Source organism: Aulonocara sp. 'chitande type north' Nkhata Bay, linkage group LG11, assembly GCF_057382095.1.
Source record: "Aulonocara sp. 'chitande type north' Nkhata Bay isolate Kocher_YH1m ecotype deep benthic linkage group LG11, A_spYH_male_GT1.1, whole genome shotgun sequence".
NCBI lineage: Eukaryota > Metazoa > Chordata > Actinopteri > Cichliformes > Cichlidae > Aulonocara > Aulonocara sp. 'chitande type north' Nkhata Bay.
Genome location: NC_141354.1, coordinates 8875518 through 8894111, shown reverse-complemented (window position 1 = coordinate 8894111; position 18594 = coordinate 8875518). Strand labels below are relative to the sequence as shown.

At 41.4% G+C, this 18594-nt stretch overlaps 1 long non-coding RNA gene across 1 annotated transcript; it reads right to left on the bottom strand.

Annotated features, from left to right (window-relative positions):
- Nucleotides 1-1138: 1138 nt before the first annotated feature.
- LOC147318446 (uncharacterized) lies at nucleotides 1139-3580 on the bottom strand. Its single transcript, XR_015131378.1, has 3 exons — nucleotides 3469-3580; nucleotides 1274-1452; nucleotides 1139-1178 (listed from the first exon to the last, which is right to left on the bottom strand). It is a non-coding gene; the product is annotated as an uncharacterized LOC147318446 (long non-coding RNA).
- Between the last annotated feature and the right edge of the window lie 15014 nt (nucleotides 3581-18594).

Sequence of the window (18594 nt, the reverse complement as noted above, 5' to 3'; positions counted from 1 at the left end):
AAAAGAATTACTAGAGGTGAATTCCTTTGAAAGCCCTTTCTAATTTTCTGGAAGCAAAGATTAAAGTAAAATATGTTCAATATGTGTTTCCTTTTGCTATTAAAATTTTACTTATGTACTTACAGGACATTACAGGATACATTACTATCAGTCTTTGCTGAATGAAGTTTCTGACCACATCATAGGGATTATTCTTGACGATCAATAAATACTGTAAGCGTGCAGCTATCGTTTTTGCTGGGGGTTTTAAAAGTACGCAAAAACTGGTATATTCTATTATCCAAAAACTAATAAATCAAACTTTAGAACGAAAGGGGGAAAAATTCCAGCATTTTGAGATAAGAGTAGCTGATGATGTGCAGAGCCCAAGAAGTCATTGGTGTCTTGTTTTTCTGCACCTATAACTCGCCTATCATTAGAGGCCTCGGATGAGCTCCAAATAAAACAATCTTCCCACTGCCTGGAACGCATCTTAGGCTTTATTGTGAGCAAAGGTCTGCAGCAGCTGGCACTGAGAGGTCCAGTGCTGAAATAATCTTATCTGCCATCAGCTATAAATATTTGACAGAGAAGGGAGAGCGGGAGAGATGAGGACAGAGGAAAGGAGGAGGATGGCCGGGGGCGGTGAGGCGGCAGTGGGGTGTGAGAGGTGTCTGAAGGACCTTTAGCGAGTCTGGTGACAACTGTGCCTTGGAGATTTTTTTTTTAACAATTAATTAATTAAAGGCCGTTCTAAGCTGAGGATTTGCTGGTCTCTTTAAAGCAGAAACAGATTGAGATGCACTTTATGGGCATGTTTTTTGCTCTTGGCTGGCCATCTGAACTTGCACATGGCAGAGACCGTACTTCCTTTATACTATGTTCCTCATCACCATCACAGCCTCATTCTTCTTCTGTATGGAAACACAGGTGGTACCACAAATAAACACTATAAAACCGTCTGGACAGCTTTTATGTTTGTACAGCACTCCCATAACACTCCTAATCAAAGGAAACAAGCGCCAAAACACATTTCAGGTGGTCCAAGGGAATGTGTGTATGTGTATGTGTGAGCAGATTTTTGGTGGGGGTGGGGGTCATTCTATTCTTACATTCAACCACGTCAGATTTTTTTTAAAATTCATTCCATATTACCTACCGTCTTGCTCTGTTTCCCTCTCCAGCTCATGGTCCAAACCCTAACACAAAAGGAGAAGATTATAGGAAGAGTGGAAAAACAAAACTAATTACTTGAGGTATTTCAACCAGCCAATGCTGCTTAAAATGTAATTACATGGGTTTAGAGCTCTGGCTGTGGCTGGGGTGGCTGCAAATCTCACACTGGCAGACCTGTTGCCAGTGTAAAATCTGACTGGTGAGAGGAAGACCTTTGTGCACTCGGCGTCATCCACTTCAGAGACAGAGTCTGACATTCTGGCGGCGACTTGAGAAAATGGACCGCTCTGACCTGACCTAATAGATTTCAGAACATAACTCAAAGCCAGTTAGCAAATTTTAGTTAGATGATTTCTTTTAAAGTGAAAGTGCTTGCTTGGCCTCATTCAAAACTAATAAAATTCACTTATAAAACTGGCTAAACAACAGGAAATATCTAGTTTGTTTAATTACAGAAAAGCTAAAGTGTTAAAACAACACTTTACCATTTTACAGGACGTTCCATGGAGGACTGTTTTTAGGCTGAGACCTGTAACAACCTGGGGTTACCACATTAAAAAGAACTAAAAAGCCTCCTCAAAATGTAAGATGTTACACTTTTCCTTTTAATTAGCTGGTTTTAAAGGAGCTAGCAGGCTGATTATGTTACCACTGAGTTAGCTGTTTTCCCTGTTCCCACTCTCTGTGCTAAGCTAAGCTAACCATCAACTGACTGCTGCCTTTTAACAGACAGAAATAAAAGTGATACCAATTTAATAAAGTTAATTAGCTGATTTAAATAATTCTCAATTTCACTTTACTGCTTTTTGAGGTCTAATATACTGTGACATCTGTTTTCATGCTTTTGTACAACTCCGTCATGCAGGTCTATAAAACCCTTAAAATAACCCAAAATTAGCTTGAAAAGCCAATGAAATTTTTCAAATCTTTAACAACCTTTTAAAAAATATATTTCTAAAATGTATAATGTAGATTTTTTTTTTTTTTTAAAAACACCACAACACAGGTAGCGACATTTTACAAGGAAATCTAGTCGTTTAATCACCAATTAACTACTGTAAACTGTTATCTTTGGGTGGATGCACCTTTGAACACTATTACAGGTGAAGAGACGCACACAAAGGGTGGTAAAGCCATAAAATTAGGGAAGCTATTTGAAAAAAGACAGATACCAGTGTGTATAAGGCAGAGGTGAAGGCCTTGCACAGAGGGAGCTGATAAGAGCAGCTCATCTTTCTTCAGATCACTGACAGTTGGAGGGGGCCTCTTTCTAGGTTGTTATCTGTGGCAGCTTTACTGTTTTTCAACCCTAACGATCAAAATGTAGCAAATAGATGCTGAAAATCATGACCTTAATTTGTGCGTGCAGTCATTTGTTTCTGACAACCATGAAACACATGAAACAAGAGAACAATTCTGGGAAGTGGACTGAACCAATCCTCGTTCTATTTAGTCACCCTTCCTCTGATGAAAATGAAAAATATGTGGAGGTAAAAAAAGCCAACGAGGGATCTTGGAGTGGACTAATCCTTGCTGATGAGTGCCTCCTGAGCACCTTTAACCTACATTTATTTAATTAATGTTTAGGAGTAAAAGATCCAGACATCCACCGCAGCCCAAGCATAACCTCTTTTCTAAAAAGAGGTTATGCTTTTGCAACATGCAAGTAAATCCACAACCATAAACTACTGTTTATGTCCAGGCTGTAAAAGAAAGGTGTGTTTCCTCTGCCAGGTTTACTGCGTGTCCTTTGCTTTGCTTCCATCATTTCACAGGCTTTTATAAGACTGTCCGTAAAACGAATCAAATGCAAATGTTTGGAAATAAACGCAAACATGAGCCACTGTTCTTTCCATGAATGCAAAGTTAATTATGCTCTTAACCCTCTCAGGCTCAAATTAAACGTTTTGTTGCTAATGCACAACCAAGTCCTGCAGTGGTACTTCTGAGTAAAAAAAACTCATAAAATATGTATGTGGGGTAATCAGGTTGTTAGTTTTTAACTGTTGCAAATCTGCAACGCCTGCCTGAAGAGGGTTAAACTGAGCATTTCATGCTAGAGACGTTATCGTATGTGACATGAATTTGCTCAAAACATGGGTTTCTTATGTGTGTCGGATCTGGATCAGTACTTGTTTTTAACTCTTAACACTCCCCAAATTCTACACTAGAATCATAAATGGAATATAGTGTCCACATTTACATAGAGTATCTTTCAGTAAATCATCTGCATCTCTTTTCTATCATTTTCTACTTGGCAACATGTGCGCAGGCTTAAATTAAACACGAGAAAAGAAAGAGGAAGTATGTTACCAGTTATTGGAAGTGACAAAGAAGCAAACCGCTCTTTTTCAGTCAGCTCCTGTCTCCACCGTAATGATGTATGCAGAGGGAAAATGCTCCAAAAGCAACAAAAATCAGTATTTAAAGTGTCACGGTTCTATTAGAATTGCATTAAAAACCTGTGTAAATATGCCAAGTCCCTCGACAGCCTCAGAAGTGCAGAACAGGACTTCCTCCTGGAGATTGTAGATGGAGTTTTGCAGGAGATGAAGCACACAGGCCGGGGGACTGGGAGGTGATTTAATACAGCTAGCATTTAGAACAACAAAGCACAGACAAAAGCAGACACTTGGACTGTGCTTCAAAGACTAGTGTGTTAAACACTTGCAGAAAGACATTCTTTGGACTCGTGATCATTCGAAATAGCGGGAAAAAAGAATTAGGGAGGAAGTTGAGTAGGAGTAAGGCAGAAAAGAAAAAGAAGAAGAAGAAGCCAAACACACAAAACTGTCAACCTGACGATTCCACAGCAACATGAAAGGGAGGGAGAATTTCATTGAGTTTGGCTTTAATCTGCAGAGGCCATCTTCTCATTCCATCGGCCCACAGATACACGCTCAACTGTTGCTTTTTGAATTAACGATAATTCAACGCAGGTCAGCTGGTGTCCTGTGGCTGCAAATGACCTGGTACGCAGAGATGATCCGCTGACTCAGCAGCAAGAAAGAGCCCATCTTTAGCCAGAACTCCATTCTGTCTCTCATCAGGTGGCTCAACTCAGTTCCTGTACCAGATCTAAAACTCTGGCAGCCCATTTATAGGCCTGCTGGATTGGGGCTACTGGCACCAAGATCTAAGAGCCTGTACACAATATAATGTGAAATAATAAACTTCCTCAAAGTATCAGTTCTGTAAGTCAGAGCCAGTTTTGCATGGGGTTTAAGGAGGCTTTTGTTTAAGAAATTAATGGCAGATTGTTGGGGACACGTCATTATTAAAAGCAGATCAAACATATCTGCAGTTCTGTGTGTTTGAACTGTACTCGATTACAGTCGTACCTTGGGCAACAGAGGGCACCAGCTGCATTCCTTCTGACTGTGTTACACAAAGATGGGGAAACACCAAAATGTGCTATACAAAGAAACAAATTAGTGGTTTGAAAAGGTTTTCCTCAGTAGGGAAAAAAGAAACATAGCAAATAAAAAGACAATGACATTTTTTTGTCTCCTACAACAAATGATGATGATTTCTTTTGAAAAAGAATGAAAGTTTGTAGACTGAGCTGCCCTACAGCTCTCTCTGTCCAGGAGCTACAGAGGTATTGTATTTCTTTTCACAAAAATGTGATTTATTTGAATACGGAGGAATAAAAGGCATCTTACACGTCCTTCAGTAAATCAGCCTTGGTTCTAAATGCTACTGCAGCGAGCATGCAGTGTTTTTCCTTCTAATTATTTTACCAGTCCCACTTGCTTGCTTTCTGAGTGATTAATCAAAGTTACGAAAAGCCAACCATCAACTGGGGCATGTTTCGCATTTCCTCCTGCTTATGGAGGATCTGTCCAGGGCTGGGCTGCTTGGCCTTATTACAAGTTAATTGAAACCTTGTTTAGAAATACCAAGGTCAACATTTCCAGCCATGTTATCCCAATTAGTCTGCAATGAATCCTTTTAAACGAGGGGTATTGAGTGGCTGACCCGATGTGCTACTTGAATTCCCGATGGGACACCCACATTCAGAGCCTGGGAATGAGAGAGGGTGGCTGGAGGGAGTGACACCAGCGAGAGTGATTCAAGGCAAGGAGGGTGCTGGGTCCTGCTGCTGCCTTGCTTCTCTAGTTCCAGTATGACTTTACATGTGTTCCCTTTGAGTGTAATAGTTTTGTAGCGCACATCTAGACAGATCTACACAGGTACTTTGATTGTACAACATTTTCTTACAAATTACAATCCACTATATGAAGGGATTTGGCTGCTGGGGGAACCCCAAGATCAAGAATAGCAGTGCAGCATAGGAAAAGGAATGATGGTATGTGAGCTATATGGCTGATTTCCTAAGACATTTATAAAGCTAGTATAAAAGTAGAATTGAGCAAGTGAATCGAATGTAATCAGTCCAACATAGTGCATCACTATAAACTTTATCAGACTGACCCATTTAGCCTGCCTTATACCACCTGGTATTTCCATGTAATCTATGAAAAACACAAAATTAGTATACTTCCATTTGTTTAATGAAACATTTCATGACAAACTGTACAGAAGCAGGTTGTGTGTTTGCTGATATTTGTTCAGTTGCTTGGAAAGTCAAATTTGATTTTCCAGGCACTTAAAAAAGTTACTTCCTTTATGCTCAATCCTTTTCTTTAGCTAGCTAGACCCAGAAGTACCACAACCTCAACTTTACATCTGCACCGTGAACGCATTACAGGGATGAGGGGGAAAAAGGGTTGTTGTGACTGCAAGTTATTGCTGTGTCTTTATTTATAGCTGCAATTAATGCCAGACTGCTGGACATGACAAATAAACTCATTCTGATTAACCTGTCTACTGATTAACCTATCTATCAGATTTACAATACAATACAATACAACTTTATTTGTATAGCACGTTTAAAAGACCAGCGGTACACCAAAGTGCTTTACAATAAAATTCCAGATTATGCAGCGGACTCATACATGCAAGGACTGAGCTGACATGGGTATGATTTGATCTCAGTGAGTGCCAGCCCCCCCCTTATTGGGTAAGTGGAAGAGAATGGATTTAATCACTCATTACCTGAAGGTGCCATTCCAGATTGTTCAGGCCTACCTTAACCCCTGACTGTAGACGCTCCATCTACCCGTGCATCCTTCCATTCTCTTCCACTTACCCAATATTCCGGATCACAGTGGGATGGGTGGGGGGCTGGCACTCACTGAGATCAAATCATACCCATGTCAGCTCAGTCCTTGCATGTATGAGTCAGCTGCATAATCTGGAAAATCAATGTACAAAATAACCACTAAAATAACTGAAACAGTATTTGTTTACATGACAAAAGAGAACATAAGGCAATCGTGTGCCATAAAAGTTTTCATGCGGAGTTTTCTTCCAAGCAAAGGCAATATCGGCTGATTTCACTGATTAGAGAAGAGGAAAGAAGACAAAGTAATCATTGAAATCAGCTGTTCACAATGAAAAACAGCACCCTCGCAGGCTGCAGTGGCACATGATTGCACAACATTGTTACAGAGTGTGAAACAGGTTTCTGACATGTTAACCATATTCTTGTAACTAGAAACTTATCACATGAACTACAGGTCATGTCATACTGAATTTGTAGTGATTATGAGTTTATAATGCTATTTCCTTTACTCCTAAAAGCTCTGATTTCTCCCACTTGGGGCTTAAAAAATGGTAATGCCTGAAGAATTAAAAACGACAGATGCTTCACAACAGCTAACATCTACATATCAATGTATACTTCATGGATATAGTGTTTTATAGTTGGCAAACTGTGATTTCTTTTATCAGAAACAAATTTGTGATAATGCAACCATTAAAGTTATTGTTCAAAGTCAATATGAGAATCCTTCCCATTTCTGCTATCCATCCAATATGATGAAAAAAATCAATATTATTACAGTAAAACATGTGTAGACGTTTTTAAAAGCATCTTAAAAGCCGGGGGAAACGTAGAACGTAATTTTGATGCTGTCTGTGTCGTCTAATCAGTTCTGTGGATTCATCCTGTTAGGCAGATGACAGAAGAATGGCCAATCCACATGACTGTGGGCCCTTGAAGATCTTTTGTTTATGCTTGCTAGTTAACAGATGCACATACAAGGAAAATTAAAAAAAATGTCTGCAGTCATCAAAGCCATCCATCCAAGAAAATTTGTGAGATCTAATTTGGTTTTCTTTAGGGGTAAATTCAAACTGCAGCATGATAACATACACTTCATTTACATATTTACAAATTACGATCAAACACATAATGCAACTGAAGCTGATCTCAAGTGAATACGTGGTGAGAAACTATTATGCTGCCAGAGGAAAAATCATTAACCTTCATCCCCTTGACAACGAGTTCATGCCATAAAGGAAACTCGTCAGATGGTTTCCACTGCACCAGGCTGTCAAATGTAAATTTGCTGTTTGATCATTCAGCATTATTTCAATTCCTTTTATCCATCCAATGTTGATCCATATGAGGTTTGATGGGTAGGGGTTACCAGTTAACCTAACCCCACTAACTGAATGAGGGAGATTCCATGCAGACACAGGGAAGACATGCAAACTCCACGCAGAAAGGCTGGAGGGTGAACTGGAGGCCAAAGCCTTCTTCCTGTTAGGCACCAGTGTTAACCACTCATATAATAAGATATATATTCATATTATGCATTTAATCATTGAGAAAATCCATATATGAAAAGGCAACACGGGGCAGCTGGACATGGAATCATATTCAAATGCCATGATGACATTATTTGTATTTACAAGCCTGAAGTGTTGAGGTGAAAGCTGAAATGTGCATTTCTAAAAGCCCTGTGAAGTCACATTCCATCATTGATGAACCCCACCAGAGTTTGCTTGCATGCTGCAAACACACAGAGCGCAAACACTCTGATGCCTGATTACATTTCTCAGAACAAGTTTTTGCATCTGGAAAGGAGGAACCCAGCCATTTCTTAAAAATATCAGCCAGATTCTGTTAGGCATTTTCATTTGATTGCACTCCAAGCAAGAGAAGCTGTTTGATATCATGAAGTACATTACTCAATGCTGCTAGAGTATCATGTAAGGGAGCAAAAGCGATTCTTACAACACAAACATGTGGCTGATTACCGCTTAAAATGTTCAGTAAATTCTGTGCATTTGGAAGGGCACAGAAGGCAGAACTTACCAGTGCTCATTTGTTTAACCGCAGTGATGTTTTGCAGGGATTACTCCCTCTGAATATAAAATCTAAGCAAAAAAAACAACATTTACCGCTTTTTAGGTATGACTTCATAGCTCATGTTTTAAAAATGAATTCTAAACAGGAAGGTGTCAAGAAAAATGAGGGTAAATGGGTACGAGCTCAATGAGCTATACCACTTCAGTGTTATTGATGTTAACTTCTTAAAGCAAAATATTTTTGCTGTAATTCTTCTTCAGTCGAGCGAAGCCAGAATCTTCCAACGCAGCCTAGACGCTACGGTGTGAACAGAAACACCGCATGGAGGGCATTCCAGCAGCAATCAATATCTAAAAGACTCCTATGTGAGTAATAGTAAGGAGTTATAATTACGCAGTTATGGGGAGCTCCCTGCTGTGGTTTCACAGCTTCCAAAAACACAAGCAGGCAGTGTCATTACCTCTCCTTTAAGCCAGCTATGTCGAACACCCCTGTTTCGCCTTTCACTGCATTTCCACTCCAAATACACAGATCACTGCACAAGGTTAAGAAAGCAGGGCCTGTGTATTTTGGCAGGTGGAATATATTCTGAAAGAGCAACAAATCTGCTATATTTAGTTTTTGATGGCTGAGGGAGCGATAGGAGCCAAGACATGCGACGGTAAACGACAGGACCAAAGGAAGGGCAGTGCGGCATGACACAAGGGACACAAGAGATACACGCCACATTCTTGCAAAGCTTAAAGCTTCTCTGAAAATTGCCGATCTGTCATTTATGTTGCTATTGAAGGGCGTGCAGCACATCCTCGAGAGCTGCCAGGTAGTGACAAAATCAGGGTTGACACCTCTTTTTCCTGCACAACAACAACAACAACAACAATCTTTATTTATAGAGCACATTAAAAGCCAGGGGCATGCCAAAGTGCTTTACATAAAACAATAAAACAATAAAATGATTTACACTAAAACATCAGAATCATATAGGTGTGGGATTATGTTCACAGGTAAAAACCACTAATAGGAACAGTCAATAGCACACAGCTGTAGCAAAGAGAACTGTACCATCATACACAGTGATAGAGGACATAGGCAACGCAACAATAAAATAATAAAATAATTAAGACTATAACGTCAGAGTCATATAAGTGTGAGATTATGTTCACAGGTAAAAACCACTAATAAGAATAAACTATAGCACAGAGCTATAGCAGAGTAAAGCTGTAAAGCTGAACCATCAAACACAGTGATGGAAAACATTGACAGCACAGGACAACGCAAAACAACCAGACACATTAGAACATTAGAACAACACACTAGAAGCAAGGCGAGAATTTAACTGGTAGAAAAAGCAAGTTCAAACAGATATGTTTTAAGCCGTGATTTAAAAGATTGAATAGAATCAGACGCCCGGATGCCAATCGGGAGACTGTTCCACAGCTCAGGTGCAGCTAGAGCGAACGCTCGATCACCTCTAGACTTCAAGCGAGATCTGGGCTGAACCAACAATGACTGTGAGGAAGATCTTAAGGCCCTCGTAGGAAGATATGAATTTAAGAGTTCCTTAAGATAACTTGGCCCTGTGTTATTAGTAATTTTAAAAGTAAACAACAGAATTTTAAATTGAATACGAAATTTCACAGGCAACCAGTGCAGATCAGCAAGGACGGGAGTGATGTGAGCAAACTTCCTAGTTTTAGTTAGAATGCGTGCAGCGGCATTCTGGACTGTCTGTAATCTATGTAAAAGGGTAGAGTGGAGACCATAATAAAGTGAATTACAGTAATCTAGTCGTGACGTAACAAAGGCATGGATAAGCTTTTCCAAGTCATTGTGCGGGATGTAATGTTTGGCCCTGGAAATAAGGCGAAGTTGGTAGAAACTAGATCTGACGACAGCAGATACTTGTTTGTCAAGTTTAAATGAGCTGTCAAGTAGCTCCACATTGCACCGGCCCGCTACAGTCGAGTGTTGAAGCAGCAGCTGGCTGTCCTGCGCGAGAGGGAGGCTAATCTTGTTTACATTCAATCTGCTATTTCCTGCCCTCTGAAACCTTCAGAGAGCAAAGTCATGTAATACTTGTATTAAAAATAAGTGTAGCAGAAATGGGCCTACTGGCAGCATGCAGCAAGAGGCTTTTGTGGCCTGGCCAAGAGGGCTTGCGGCACAAAAAAAAGCAATCGATACACCCAATATTCCAGCACGTACTCTCAAGTAACAATAACCCACATTTAGACCTACACCACAAGTCCTCGATGTGCTCCAGAGAAAATAAGGAAGCCTACTTTCTGTGTCCATGTCAATTCGAGCAGGGCCGGTGAATATGATGAAATGTAACATTTGCTTGGATATGTGTGTGTGTGTGTGTGTGTGTGTGTGTGTGTGTGTGTGTGAATGTCAGCGTGTGTATCCTAATGCCAGGTAGAGAAAATATAATAACATGATCGTTTCACATTGCACAGCACAAGCGTTACATTCAGCAGATCCATCACAATGCCTCAGAGTGACAACTTGTGATTTTTGTATTATGATGATTAGGAGCACTTGATGGTTATATTAAGAAAGACAGCAACGGTTAAACTCAGCTTGAATTAGACATAACAGGTTATGTTTTTTGTAAATCAGCGGGATACTGGGTTTAGTGTCATTACAACTTCCATGTTCTTTATAGTGCTCTTATATCAGAGTAGCTCTGCCTGGGGCCTTGTAAATGTAGTTTTCTTCTTCTTCTTTTTTTAAGCTAGATTTTTGTTTGGCTGACTGCTGCTTGTATCCCCCCCCCCTCCCCCTTTGCAACAGATGCAGGCTGTATTAGAGGAAAAAGCTCTGCCAGAAATTAAGGCCTTCAGGAAACCACCAGCCAAAACTGCAGCCATCAAGGCCCTCTGGTGTGTTCCAGGATGAAACAACTGAAAATTTCCTAAAAAGGTGAGAAACAGTTCAGTGCATAAGAGAAACTAACATCTCACCGTAGGACCAAGCAAGCGTGCGTGAAGTGCCCACAGCCCAGAGGACATGAAAGACGCAGAGAAAGAACAGCAGTGCTGCGGTGGTGTCAAACTCAGTTCCTCACCAGCTAGAGCTAACCATAAATGAAAACTATGGCTGGGAATACACCTCCCTCAGGTGCCATATGCCTTTGATTTTTCCAGAACTGCTTACTTTTGCCCAGAATCCCAAAGCTCTCCTCCCTCTATTCATGGAAGTTTGCTGGATTTATGGAAGGTCTGGTACCTTAGCAGCACTTTCCTAATGAAGGCCCAGACCCACACACACAGTACATGCACATGTGGACCGATGCACAAAAAAGTAGATGTCTGAAACCAGCTGCAGCCGCTACAGTTGCCATTCTTGCAACAACAAATAAAAAGGTAAGTTAAGGAAGAGTTCACAACATGTCAGTGATGATTTTGTATAAGTACCTTGAAAAAACCCCCACAAAACTGATAATGTAACCGTCAAAGGAAAGGAAATGGGGATGAAATAAGGCAAAAGCACAACGGAAAAGCGTGTTCTTTTTACGGAAACTAACTTTCAAACTGAAACCATGCAATCACCACATTAAAGGGCTCCCATTCTTTAGGCAACCACTGGTATGCAGTGTGGATGCCAGGGCAGTGTTTTCCATTAGATTTCTCTGTTTTTTCAGTTGATCTGGCAAATTAACTTACAACAGGCTGAACACAAGATGCAGCCTGGAAAGGAGCATAGCAGCAAATTGCATTTATCAAAAACACTCACTGGGACTGTTTACTTTATGTGATCTAATAAAAAAAATGCTCATGCTGAGAGTGTTTCAGTGATTGCACATGGATGTAAGAACAGTAAGTCCCAAGTACGCCCACCGAGACCACATGAAGAGGGGCTACATTTAAAGTTCATCACCTTCATTTATTTGCCACTTCACTTATTCATGGTATCTCTGTGAGACATTTTTTCCCAGACTGGCTTGCCTGATGAGAATGCGATTGCTCAAGCTCATTGTTGCATTCCTTAAGGATAACGAGGCTTATAAAAGCCATATGTCATCTCCTCGCTGGTCATTAAACATTGCTAAATTTACACATACTATACCACTATTGATTCCACAAATTACATATTCTTTTGAAGGCTAACCACCAGTTTTATAGAGCCCTGTGAGTTCAGGAAGAGAAAAGACAACGTTTCAGGCAAGCATTCCCCGCCACCATTTAACCCTCCTTAAATATCATCAGAACTGCTTTAGATTCTTTTTTAAACTGGCTGCTTTAGCACAGTTTTCCTTCCAACAATGAAGATTTCTGTGTAAAAACAGAAAACACACCTACTTGAGATGTTAGGAATTCCTCAGTTTCTCTACGGCTGCCTCCAGAAACATATATGTACCACTGCTCGGGCTTTTGGATGCCATTTCTCTTAAGGAGCCAATATGACATCTTACAAAGAACAGCTCAGACGGATATTTTTTTCCCTTGTACTTCATAAGATGCTGTGTCTATTTTTCTGTATGAGAAAAAGGCCTCCAAATAGACCAGTGGAGCCTGGACAAGGACAACGATGACCCTGTAAAAGGCATCATCATTACACACTTATTATCCAGTCCTTCTGTCCTCCCTCACAGCCTTGACAGAGACGTGCATGATGAATTTTGCAGATTCGTTGCCTATAAGTGAAAAAAAAAATCTCCCAATGCACTTTTATTTTTAAATTATTTCTGTGTTGTATATGTTAAACCTGCGGTTTTAAATGGTTTATTGTACTTATATACATATATATATATATTCCAGCCATGCTAAATTGAAACCTGAACACCTTCCCTATAGCTATACTTTGTTCCCAGTGTCTTGGTCCAGCTCAGCTCTAGCCAGTACAGATTCTTAAGGGTCACAGTCCTGCAGTTTTTATGGATCTCTTTAAATCATCAAGTGCTTAGCAAAAATTGCTAAGTGTCCAAAAAGTAAAACAATGCAGCCAGGTAAGTAATGGGGCGCTTATGCTCTATAGACTAGAGACCACCCAGCAAGCGGCAGCCGACCCAGCCTATTTGCAGCTGTAGGTTTCTAAACCAGGGGAAGGATCCCCGAGCACTGGTCATCAGCTCTGGTTAGAAACATCCCCAGAGTCTTCAGAAGATGAACTGCCTTTAATTCAGCAAAAAGAAAGCTGATGAAGATTAAGTGAGTTGTGCTTTCTCTCTGTGTCATCTTCCTCTCCCATTATTTTTGCATCTAAAAATAATAATTTGACATTTTTACAGGTCCCTTAGGGGAAATTCCCTTATCTACTGGCCTTCTCCACAAGGAGGTCAAAGTTCAGGATCAGTCAGAGCAGCACTCCTGGAACTGGTAACGACTCCACATCTTGCTCAAGGACACTTCAGTAAGGTGGAAGCATGCCAGGGTGGAGCTTGAAGGATTCTGCTGCTGACTTCTCTGACCTCAGCAGTACTTGGACTATTTCAGTGCTTTGCTTTGTTTGGGCTTTTGTATCATTTGCATATTTTGCTCTCCTTTCTCATTAAAGTTGTTAAACCACAGTACTGTATATCTCCTGGCCACAGCAGCCACAATTCATCGTCCACAAAGAGTTCTCTACTAACCCCCCCACGGGGAGCTAAGAGTTGCTCTCTGACCCCCCTCAGAGGAACACTGGCCAATCGCTATGGAGAGACAAAAAGAAAAAGATGTGCATTGAAGATACGCCAGTGTGGGAAAAGGAAAATGTCCTCTGTAAGCAGCAAGCGCCCAAACCACAAACTTCTGTTGGAAACATGACGATGGCTCATAATGGGAATTAACTGCACAGCCTGAAGAGTCTAGCTTCTCGTCTTCTATCCTGAGCATAGTGTCCCTCTGGCAGCTCTACAGTGCTTTCTTAAGGTAAACCTAGATTCTGACAAGATTAAAGCTCATGAGGGGATGTAAAAGGTTTGTGAAAGCTGCATTCTTTGGATGTGAAATGTAAGCAAAAGCTGTGTGGAAATAAACACTTCCAAATTCTATTGCTCCCAGCTTTTTGTTTTCCATCAGAAAGGTTAATTCAATAGCAGTGAAACCACTGTGGACAGAAATTATTATCATATGCCATATTCTCCAAGGGAGACCTGATTTTATTATGTTGACTTTCAGAGAGTGGAAGGCCCAGTGGAATCAAAGCTCACCGTCAAATGTCCAGCCAGGCCAGGATCAGCCAGTTTCGCATGACCTTCCCTGTCACAGAGTATATTCCCAGCTTTCATCTCCCGGTGGATTTTCCTCATAAAATGCAGATAGCACAGGCCCTTTAAGGTTGATTTGAGGATGTAGACTATCTCATCCTCGCTGAGCTGTGCAACGAAAACACACAAGGATTATTTTTCCAGTGATTAGGAGGCTCCGAAATTTCAGATGGTGTGCGGCTCCTCCAGTTGGTGCAAATTAAGTTGCTTTGCAGTTACACGGCAACAGGTGCTGCTGCTGTTGCTCTGACGTCTGTCTTCATTTTAGACATTATAAAACATGTGGAAGGATGCAATCATGTTTGAAATCGTTCATCCAGCAGACTCTGATTTACTGTCACACTTTAAAGATTCACAAGAAATATACTCCTTAATGTGTACTGATGTTTAAGTGAACTGAAAATGCACCTTTGTTCTGGGGTTTTTTTTTTCTTCTCACAGTCCACTCCTCAGTGTCACTCACTGTCACAGCCTCTAAACCTTTATCCCATTTTGAGCCACCCAGTCGTGCAATAAGTCAGCCCTTTAACAACTCAGGCAGCCAGTTGCACAGACAGTAAGCCAACCAGTCCAACAGTGGCAAACAAGTGTGAGAAGGTTTATGAATCAAACATCCCCTGGCCGCACAGGACATGAGTCACACACACCAGAGTGGCAGGGGCAGAAAGCGAGACAGGCAGAGATGCATGGAAGAAGGGGAAATTCCCATTAAGGGATAGCCAAGGAACCAGGCTCAGCCAGGCGCGCCGGCAGAATGTGCACTTCATTAGTGGGAAAGTGCCGGAGAGAACCAAGCTAGGCCAAGTTCTTTGAGGCTCGGGAAAAGCTAATAAAAGTCCAAGCCAAGGAACCATACAAGTACACTTGAACCCACAGATGGAGCAAGGCAGCAAAGGCTTCATCAGAAAATCAGTGGTCAGGTTTGTTGGTGTATGTGACATCATCCATGAGAGTCAACAGAAAGATGGGCCTTCAGGACTTCAGAGGAGCATATCACAAACAGCAGTCTTAAATTTGCTTGCTTTAGCAAAAAGAAAAAAAAGAAAGAAAGGAATCACAGACTCCATGGAAAATTTTGGAGAAGCTGATGAGTCCCTTCATTCTCTACACTATCTAAAATCCAGCTTTTGCTTGCTTCCTATCTTTACAGCTGCACTGGAATCGCCTTGCTTGACTTACATCACTACAGTGCAGACCGGGACCCGTGAGCTATAGGCTAACACAGCCCCAGCAGCCACCCAGCTGTCTGAACTGGGAGAGCTCACATAAAACACAAGCTGTTTCATTGCCTTTACGCATACGGCTACACTTACACCACACATTGGTGCTCTGACTTATGTTAAGAAACTTTCTGTTGCAATACCGCAAAGACCTGTAGCGAGAGTGAGAATCATAAAGAGGAAGAAAAGGGAGCAGGGATATGAGGTGGAAGTTGAATATTTATGGAATTCAAAAGGAGCTGGAATGAGAAAGGCTTTCAAAAGGTGATTTCCGAAGACAGATGCCGAATTTGAGCATGTGATTCACCGCATCTTCTATTTCAAGAAAGAAAGCACACGCTATGATTCACAGATTCATGCAGACACACACTGAAAGGCCCAGAGAGATCAATAACAGTTGATGTTTTTGTTGCTGTGTACAAGAAAAAGAGAGGATGGCTGAATATTTATAGGCAGGATCCCCCTGTCCACCAGCGAGGCCGGGCCCAGGCTTGCAGCACCTGGACAGTTACAGATCCCCACAGTCCACTTCAACTTCTTGGACGCACCTTACACCACGGGAGCCTGCGTTACCTCTTCTCTCCCGCCAGCAAGAGTCCTCTGCTTCCATCTCCCTGCATGCACTTATCTAGTGTTTATTCTCTCAAATAGTAACAAAAGGACGGGCCGCAGAGAACTGTATCTTTTTACAATGTGGTGACATCACTTGTAAAAGTAGTGGGGTAAACACACAGAGCTTGGGCTCCTGGTTTTCCAGGTTTACAGTTCCCCTCCTGTCCATCTAGCGGGGCCCAGTGTAACCCCTGGTGATCCCTGTACTGCTGTCTGACTCCTGATTGGGGTCAGGAACATTGCTCACATTGGTTTCACAGCCCAATTAAATCACTCTGGTGGACACTGTTGTACAGTGCTGTTGATTCAGTCAGTGAGGAGGAGCTGGGAAAAACTTTTCTTCATTTTGCACCATAACACAAAGCATATGAGCATATGAACCTTTAGCACTTACAGGGTGAGTGAAAAGATAATTGAGATAATGAAAAATAATATCATCCAATTTATCACAAAGAAAACAGGGACCAGCTGGAGTCATAAAGGGAAAGGAAACAAACAAAATCCTTATGAGGGCCACGGAGAATATATGAATGGATAGTATTTTATGTTATTACTGAATGTGCAATAAAAGCCTCAAAGCTCAAGCTATCCATTGAAATGTCAACTGTACCATCTAAGTCAATTGAGTGTAAGCCAGCAGTTAAGCTTGTCACTTCAATATGAGCTCAGACATCTGAGCGTAACACCGCTATAACAGCGAATTTCTGGTTACCCACACTTGGCCTGAAAATACCAATTATGCTGCTCATATGGTTGTGTTTAATCAAATCTGTTGATATTTTCCTCCATCGCCTTATGTTTTCTCAGATGAACAATGTGACTGGACAGTTTCCAGACTGACAAGGAAATCCGCCCACCTCGGATGTGGTCTCTAACTCAGTGCACTGTAAGCAAAATCCAAAGCTGGAGTGTTGGTTGTTGGAATGGTTGGATCTGGGATGAAAGTGAATGACAGGATGGGATTAATTTAGGTGAGCTGCAGCTCAGTCACTACATCAGTAAGATTGAGTGCTGCGTTGTGCATTTTACATTTAAATTGAGCATCCCTGTTGTATTTGTACTGCAATGGCTGCCACAACGTATCCCTGTTTAGCTGGAGCGAAGAAAAAGAGAATGGGTCTTGACTTTAAGTAAAACCAGGGAGGATCAGCTGATCTTCAGCTGTACAGTCAGAGACATGGAGCTGGTTTCTGCTAGTTACTGGGCCACTGCGCTGCAGTCAGCGCTGTAATGAGGAGCATTTGTCTCTGCTTCCTTTGACAGCATCTGTTGACTGTTGCTGCGCCCCCCTTTTCCACCAACCCCAACCAAAAGTCCCAGATACACAACAGCTAAATAAAAACACACAAATTAGCCATGTGGACCATGGTAAACATTTCCAGCTTCACAGTCCAGACCAGCTGCAGCTCCACAATGTTACATGCGCTGCTATACAGCACAAAGCCTACCTCGCAAGCTCCTCCAAGGGAAGACCTTTAACCTGAGTAGCCTCCATAGATTACAGAAAAGAGTGGTACCATGCTTACCATACCATGTTTTTAACCAGCAATGGCTACATCCAGTAAAGCTCAACATCTGGATTTGGAGATTTGCCTCTAGGGACATGGGGGAGAGAAAGTCCAATATTAAGTCTTGTTTCGCTCTTTGGTTTTGTTCTTCTGTATAAGATTCAGAGAGCTTCTTTGTCTGCTGCAGTGTCTGTTGATAAGCAGGTAGTATACAGCAAAAAGAGGGAAAAAAGCTGCAGATGCCATAGACCCAAGGTGAACCGCACAGGTCAGTGCTATATACATAAAAATTGAATTGAACTTAAGGTGCAAATACATTATAAACTTGGACGGCTCAAAAGTGTTTTCATATCTCAGCTGCATGTATTGTTACAATAGAGTAAAATTTTGTGCAACCTCCCTTTCAGTTTGCTTCAAACTGACCTGCACAGGTTACCTTGTACTACCAAATCTACTGTGCCAAATTCTATAAAAAATCTGTTGCCTTTATGGAATAATTTAGAATTACCAAGTGCAATATTACCAGAGGGGCAGCAATCAATTCCCATGTTTAAACCAGTAATGCATCCACCATAAGCGTTAACAAAGATTTATAAATCTAAAAAGTCAGAGTAATTGTGGATATGGACCTTTTATGGTATTTTTAACAGCTCCCAGTGCTGTGGAACCAGGCTCTGGATCCCCTAGAGCCTCTAACAGCAAGCCCTCCGTGAACATCCCGGGGACTGCATTCCCTTTTCC